This window comes from Sinocyclocheilus rhinocerous, unplaced genomic scaffold (genome assembly GCF_001515625.1).
Source record: "Sinocyclocheilus rhinocerous isolate Xijiao unplaced genomic scaffold, SAMN03320098_v1.1 scaffold157, whole genome shotgun sequence".
NCBI lineage: Eukaryota > Metazoa > Chordata > Actinopteri > Cypriniformes > Cyprinidae > Sinocyclocheilus > Sinocyclocheilus rhinocerous.
In genome coordinates, this window is record NW_015665038.1 from 1,240,476 (window position 1) to 1,247,135 (window position 6,660).

Consider the following 6,660-nt stretch of genomic DNA (forward strand, 5'->3'; position numbering starts at 1 on the left):
ATACAAATAAAATCACACACACACACACACACACACACACTTGTATATTTACAGGGACTCTCTATAGGTGTAGTGGTTTTTATATTGTACAAATTGTACAAAATATACCCTTACCTTTACCCTCACAAAAAAACTACTGGCATGTTTACACTACCATTCAAACCATTCAAAAGGGTAACATAATGTTTTAGAAAGAAGTCTCTTAGTGTCACTAAGGCTGTATTATTTGATCAAAAATACAATAAAGACAGTAATATTGTTTCATTTTGTTTATGTAATGTTTGATTATGTAATTTATGGGATTTTGTCCATGCTAGAACAGATAAAAAAGTGTTTTTAGTTACAAAGTGTTCGTTTCAGCTTTTAAAAATGACCACTAAAAAATTCAACTTGTTCTGTACTTCATACTGAGGTCCTGATACTAACTATATATATTTAAAATAATTTTTGGCTTTGGATTTTCATTCTCTTTTATATTTAGCCTTCAGCCCTTTTCATCTACAGTTTCAGAAACAATCCCATTTTCGGAGACAAGTCTAATTAGGGGAGTCTATTTTCTTTATAACATAAAGAAAAATGCTTGTTTTATGCTAGTTGTTTAGCACTAGCTGTTTATACAGTGATTAAAGTCATTCATTGAGGTGCAGCTGAGATGATAACAGTCTAACACAGAGGCAAAATGCAGTGGATCATTTATTTGAGGAGGGCTGTTAGTATCCACAAAAAAGTTTGTGTGGGCACATCCATGTGAGAGTCTATCTGTGTGTGGGCCTCGCTTTGCCTGTGTGTATGTAGTGTACACGCATGAGTATGTATGATTGTTGAGGACTTTTGAGAAAGAGAGAAAGATAGCGAGTGATGATGCTATGTGTGGCCTTGTTACTACAAACGTGAAACAAGTGTTTGAATATGCTGGTTGAACATACCTGTCTCGTTCAGTGTTTGACAAATCACCTCCAAAAGTTTGTTGCTACAGTAATTATAATGTGAAGCAGGTTCATATTGCCCATCGATTTTACTTGCTGTCAACATTTGTTACATAATGCCTGTGCAGATATGCATAAACAGTCCAAAATTAACACAGAAAAAGTAAACGAGTTACTTGTCATTTGACCAGAAGTATTTTTAAAATGTATCTATTTATTTTTTATTAAACATAGTATGTGGTTTAAATCACAGTATAGAGAATGGACAGCTTCGGTCATGGTTTTAAATCTAAACAAATAATGAATAAAACATTTCAATTTTTATTTTGTCTGCCACTGCCACACCAAGCAATTTTGCCCCAATAAATTTTAGTATAGTTAGCGTACTTGGTTACCAAGCAGACAACAGTGTCAACAAGAAGCTTTTGAAGAAATATAAGACATGTGATGTGTGAAGAAAACCAAGAGAAATCAAGGTAAATATCACTGATTTTTTTTTTTTTCATTTCCATCAACCTGTAATTTTGTGAAATTATGTCAAATAATGTGAAAGTGTCACGCCCTTGTCACCGGAAACATTCATTAAGCGGCGCCCCTTCTCCCCATTTTGGTTTCCGTTTTTGAAAGTTTGTCTTTTCCCGTTCCCTGTGGGTATGGAAACCGCCGCAAGATTCGCCGCCCTAGCCCGGAAGGACCTTCCATTTGTGGGGTTCGCCCGGGAATTCTGCGGGCTCACCGCTAAGACGCCGTTGGATGATGCAATGCTTAATTCTTTGTTCTGGATCGGGGCCAATAACCATCGCCCCGTGGACCTCCCAGACACTACTGGACTGAGCTGGAGGGAAGGGATCCTCCGGTGTCTGGAGAGCGTCCGGCCCGATCCAGAACCGCTCCGCAGTCAAGCCCGCCAGCCGCTCCATCATCAAGTCCGTTGTCCGCTCCGATGTCAGGCCCGCCGGACAATTCACTCCCAAGCCCTCAGCTGACAGCAGCTGTCTCCCTCACCTCAAACCAAAGGAGGAATCTGAGGAGGAAAAGACTGTTAGCTCGAGGCTGCTCCAGTGTCGGCTCCAGCCCCTGAGTCCGCTCATTTTATGTTCGCTCATTGTAATTTTACAAATTTACAAATTTAAGTGATTCCAGCTAATTTATTAATTATGTTCTCATGTTTAACACAATTTTAACTGTTTTCATCCACGTCTAACTTTCCACTTATACCAACATTCACTGTAACATCAGTGTGACGGCTGTCCGGCGTCAACACATGGAAACATTTTCCCAGCAAAACAAACAGGTGCCCATGGGCTCTGTGAGGTGAACAAGCGTCACACATCAGGGAGTTTTGGTGTGATTTTAGAGTTTCACACCCACAGTAAGTGCAATATTTGTGCAGTCTTGCTTTAATCAGCTCAGGCAGGGCATATAATACACACACCCTCTAAAGGGGTCAGCAATAATATTGAGAAGGGGAACCAAAGGTATATTTTTGTAAAAAGCCCACGTATGTGGGAACACAGGCTTGTTTTTACAGCATGAAAATGTCCAACTTTTTGTTTGTTTGAAAGAGTCAGCTGCTGCGAGCACCGCCCAGTCTGTGTCTGTATGCTTCAAAACACACTACGTGAGTGTTTCATTCCGGTCTGCTGGTATATGAGCTGCCTTGCTTGTGTTTGTGAATGAGCTTTGGTTCAATCAAAAGGTTGTCGTTCATCAAAGCCCCTTAAAAATCTGAGGTTATTTCACTATCTTTCCCTGACTAGTTGATAAAAATTAAATATTATTAAATATCATTCCTCCCCGTAGTGAGTGGCAGCCAGTCATAGATTGTTCATCACAGAGTGTGTCGTCCACACACCCACAATTCTCATCTGAATACTCTTCATACAAATAAAATCACACACACACACACACACACACACACTTGTATATTTACAGGGACTCTCTATAGGTGTAGTGGTTTTTATATTGTACAAAATGTATGTTATATACCCTTACCTTTACCCTCACAAAAAACTTTTTAAAAAAACCTTTTTTGACATTCAGTTTTGTTGACCCAACAGGACACACAACTTCCCCCTATATAATTCTCATCTATGGGATGCTGCATTTCTTCTTCAGACATTGAAGAATATGAAGCATAAGGTGAGCGATCAGAACTACCACGCCAAATACATTTGCTACGTCTTACTCACAGTCTTTGAAGGTTCTGTCATCATCAGAATCTGGTCCAGACATGATCTCCAACTGCTAGTCCCACACGTCCCGCAGCAATCCTCCTTCTCCGTCTCCAGCTCTCACATGCTCTGGAGAAGTTCAAAACATCAGTTAAGCTCCATCAAAGGGTGAACATGAGGAGGTTCCCTATTAGCCTTCTCCTCTCTAGCCTCCAGAGCAGTCTGTGGAGCCCCCGGGGGTTCTCTTCACTGGCTGGCCCTCCTTTTGTCAAGGGTTGAACTAATTAGCTGTGAGGTTGGTTGTTGCGCTGCACTCCCTTATATTCACGCACACTCTCACCACATACACTCTCACAGCCTGTTGCACACTCCCACTCGACTGAGTCGACTAAGCCCCGGCCCAGGAATGCAGCCCCCTTCTCCATTCATTCACAGCATGCCCCTGCCTTCCCTCACAACTCGCTTTACATATGCAGTGCCCAACTCACTGAACAAACATCCAAGATGGACAGCAGTCAACTTCTGACTGCTTTATAGACCAATTAAATAGCTATTTAACTTAACAAGATCCTGAAAAAAAAACATTAAAACATAATTATAAATCATGTGGCATTCATTTATAAAGAGACTGTCCACTATCCTTATAATACAAAAAAACCCCACAATTTATATGCAGTGTAAAACATGAAGTTGTAAATAAAACAAATAATATTGGAATGTATGTTTTACAAGAAAATACTATTTCAGTCTTTCTACTTCAAAATTTCATGTTTAAATGAATGTAACTTGCATTTCTTCGTAATTATCTATGAAATCTACTAGCACTTTGTAGCAACATTTTTAACTGAAGAAAAAAATGGTGTGAGATTTACTTTCAATGATGGATTTGTTTCTTACAAACACGTAACTATTCACAAGATGTTAATTGATGGACTGGAGTCGTGTGGATTACTGCAATGCTTTTATCAGCTGTTTGGACTCTCATTCTGACGGCACCCATTCACTGCAGAGGATCCATTGGTGAGCAAGTGATGTAATGCTAAATTTCTCCAAATCTGTTCTGATGAAGAAACACACTTATCCACATCTTAGTTGGCCAGAGGGTGAGTAAATTTTCATTTTTTGGTGAACTATTCCCTTTAATTTAAAAAGACAATTGCAAAAATGTCTCAGAAAAGTGAAGTTAGTCTTGAGAACAGCTCTGGCATCATTTGTTTGTACATGCTACTTGGTGTGGTGTTTTGTATCTAAATTTTTTAGTTCTGTCTTAAGAGTCCAAATACCTTTTGAGGCCACTGATTAAATTGCATATATTATTAATAAAAATTACCATACTGTACCCAAAACATTTTTTGGCTTTTTGTGAATTCCTTGTTAAACCCAATGTTAAGTTTTGTTTTGTTGTTTTTTTTAGACCATGATGCAATCTAAGTGATGATCCTGCTCAGACCGCACTGTGTAGTCATACTCAATGAGAAAACATTTCAATTTAGCAGCTCTGAATGCTTGAATGGCTATTGTTCTGAGAACAAATCCAAGTAGCGGACGGCATTCTTCTGAATGGCTCGCTCAGTCTGGTGAACTAAAAGCACACTTTATTCCCTTTTCTCCACTTAGCATCCATGAGCCTACTTCCTCAATGTTTGAAGCTCAATTCACTTTACATCATTGCCTAAACCACATTTTTCACGAGTCTGATGCCCCTTTTTCAACTTTCTTGTGTCTTTCGTTCTTGGGAATAAGGGCTCCATTCAGAGTCGAGCTCTATTATGAGACTGCCTTGGGAAGAGAGAAAGAGGTGTTTAGCATAAATGACAATCACAGTATCACAGAAAAGGGGCTTCAACACTGAGACAAACACAGCTTTGGAGCTGAAATGACAAAAACGAGAGGAGGAGAAATATCTGTTTGCAAGAATTAACAGAACGGAATAATTGGCTGGATGTTGTTTTGTGAAAACTCACAACTGTATTAAACAGTTTTTTTTAACTATTCTCTATCACTTTTGGTGGTAAACAGCTGCAAGGAATTCACTGGAATGAAAAGACCACCTGGTATGGGGTTTTTTGGTGAACTATTCCCTTTAATTTAAAAAGACAATTGCAAAAATGTCTCAGAAAAGTGAAGTTAGTCTTGAGAACAGCTCTGGCATCATTTGTTTGTACATGCTACTTGGTGTGGTGTTTTGTATCTAAATTTTTTAGTTCTGTCTTAAGAGTCCAAATACCTTTTGAGGCCACTGATTAAATTGCATATATTATTAATAAAAATTACCATACTGTACCCAAAACATTTTTTGGCTTTTTGTGAATTCCTTGTTAAACCCAATGTTAAGTTTTGTTTTGTTGTTTTTTTTAGACCATGATGCAATCTAAGTGATGATCCTGCTCAGACCGCACTGTGTAGTCATACTCAATGAGAAAACATTTCAATTTAGCAGCTCTGAATGCTTGAATGGCTATTGTTCTGAGAACAAATCCAAGTAGCGGACGGCATTCTTCTGAATGGCTCGCTCAGTCTGGTGAACTAAAAGCGCACTTTATTCCCTTTTCTCCACTTAGCATCCATGAGCCTACTTCCTCAATGTTTGAAGCTCAATTCACTTTACATCATTGCCTAAACCACATTTTTCACGAGTCTGATGCCCCTTTTTCAACTTTCTTGTGTCTTTCGTTCTTGGGAATAAGGGCTCCATTCAGAGTCGAGCTCTATTATGAGACTGCCTTGGGAAGAGAGAAAGAGGTGTTTAGCATAAATGACAATCACAGTATCACAGAAAAGGGGCTTCAACACTGAGACAAACACAGCTTTGGAGCTGAAATGACAAAAACGAGAGGAGGAGAAATATCTGTTTGCAAGAATTAACAGAACGGAATAATTGGCTGGATGTTGTTTTGTGAAAACTCACAACTGTATTAAACAGTTTTTTTTAACTATTCTCTATCACTTTTGGTGGTAAACAGCTGCAAGGAATTCACTGGAATGAAAAGACCACCTGGTATGGGGGACCACTGAGGTCACTGAAAGCTTCAAGTCTGCAGCTGTCAGATCAAAACCAACCCGGGAACCGGAATGTCAATCAAAAAAAAAAAAAAAAAAACAAGGGGGGGTGGGTCGGGGTTGAGTAATGCTAAGATGTGTTACAACTTACCCCACCACTGTCATCCAGTGTTTAGCTAGCTGTATTAGCATAATGGTTTGAAATAAGCAGTTAAAAAAAATAACTATTTAAAAAAACTATTTTCCTAATTAATGTTGTACAGTTGCTTTGACACAATCTGTATTGTTAAAAGCGCTATATAAATAAAAGTGACTTGACTTGACTTGACTATCTGCAACAGTTGAAGTACAGTGCCTTGTGAAAGTATTCATACTCTTCATTTTTTTTTCACATTTTGTTATGTTGCTTCCTTATGTTAAAAAATGTTAAATTACTTTTTCTTCCACATCAGTCTACACTCCACCATAACGGCAAAGCAAAAAAAAAAAACTGGGTTTTAACATCTTTGCAAATTTGTTTAAAAAAAAAAAAGACTTAAATAATTCCATTTATCTGGGCG